The sequence below is a fragment of the Merops nubicus genome, unplaced genomic scaffold, assembly GCF_000691845.1.
Source record: "Merops nubicus isolate BGI_N331 unplaced genomic scaffold, ASM69184v1 scaffold1240, whole genome shotgun sequence".
Lineage (NCBI taxonomy): Eukaryota > Metazoa > Chordata > Aves > Coraciiformes > Meropidae > Merops > Merops nubicus.
Window position 1 is genome coordinate 47,937 of NW_008581932.1, and position 1,583 is coordinate 49,519.

Here is a 1,583-nt window from a genome sequence, read left to right on the forward strand (position 1 = left end):
TCCTGCTGAGGGCTTTGGGGGTGGAAAGGTTTTGTGAACATGACTTTCACCCAGACCTTAACGTGTGTGAGTTGTCCCCCAGTTGTGCCACGAGTTAGACCGTGGGTCTCTAGTGCACAGGCTCAAGCAGAGCTGCAGCACATCACAGGTCTGCAGGGTGCTCCCCACATGAAGCCTGGACACTGACCCATGTGCTTTGGTTCTGCTTAGTCAGCTTCCCTGCCATGTGGTTAGTGCTGTGTCATGGTAGCATCTCTGTAGGGTCATCCTTGGCTTAAAAAGCAGCTCATGAAACAGTTTTTCAATAGGAAATTGTGTTACAGCTCTTAGCTTGTCAGAGGTCTTGTTTCTGCTAAGTGTCTGTATTAGTGCAAAAGCAAGTGGATACTGTCCCTTGGGAGTGACCATCCATAGGCACCTTCAAGCTTCTGGAATTCCCTGGCTTCCTAGTGCTGGGTTTCTCACCTCGAGCATCCCATTGACCCTGGGAGTTGACGTGAGGACATCAGTGAACGTTTTTCACAGCAAGCCATCTGCCAGCTCAGTGCTCCCCGGGCAGCTGCTTCCCTCGAGGGCACTCCCTGCTCATCTGCATGGGGGAGCTTTCAGAGCAGTCAGAACCAGGGCCCTCTGACCATGTCCTGAAGCATTCTCTAAACCAGTATAATAGGGCTTTACTATATCTAACTGTTGGCAAACTTCACCTGCAGCCTGTTGCCAGAGGTGCATGTGGCATTGGAGCGGGGTGGGGCAGTTGCAGCACAAACACATGGGATGTAGGAAGTTCTGCAGCAGAGGTTTTAGTACTCAGGATTCAATTAGCCATTTCCAGCACCTTAATCACCTTCCTGTTTATAATATTGGCCAGTTCCTTTCTCTGTGAAGAAGAAAAATTCTCTTTTCCTGCAGGAGCAAGGAAGACCAAGCAGAGCATTTCAGGACACTGAACTTGTTCCTTCTGTTTTCTGCTTGGGTTGGTGGCTCACCTGAGGCTTGCTGTAGTCAGCAAGAAATGTGCTGTCCTGCTGTCTCACTGCTCCAACAGTGCCTTAGATTTAAGGGCCATTCTTTTTTGGTTGAACTGTTCCTGGCAGACACGCTGGACACGTGTGACTACAAAGGTTCTGGGGGTCGCTGAACCTCTACCACTTGCAGGAAGAAGGAAGATAAATACAGATTGGATGTTCCTCCTGCTTTTTACCTCTGGATGGTGGGAAGCCAGCTCCCAAATGAGCCTTGGACAGCTCAGTCATTGTTTTAATGCAGACCTGAGAAGAGGCAGCTCCCGTAGGCAGCTCAGGGGGAGCATGTGCATTATCCTGCAGATACACTAAGAGGCCAAACTCCCATACTGAGAGTTCACACCCTGCTGTGTTTTCTGCTAATAGAATAGAGGGACTCCCATTTTCTTCAGTTAGTCTTGGATTGGGATGTATTCTTTCTTTGTAGGATGAATTGTCAAATAATGAACAGTGGGAGTTAGATGTGAAACCCCAAGTCTCTGTTCAGCATCTGAAACAAGCCTATTGGGTCTATAAATGTGGAGTTGTTACTTAATGTAAATCCAACCCCACGATTCCCAG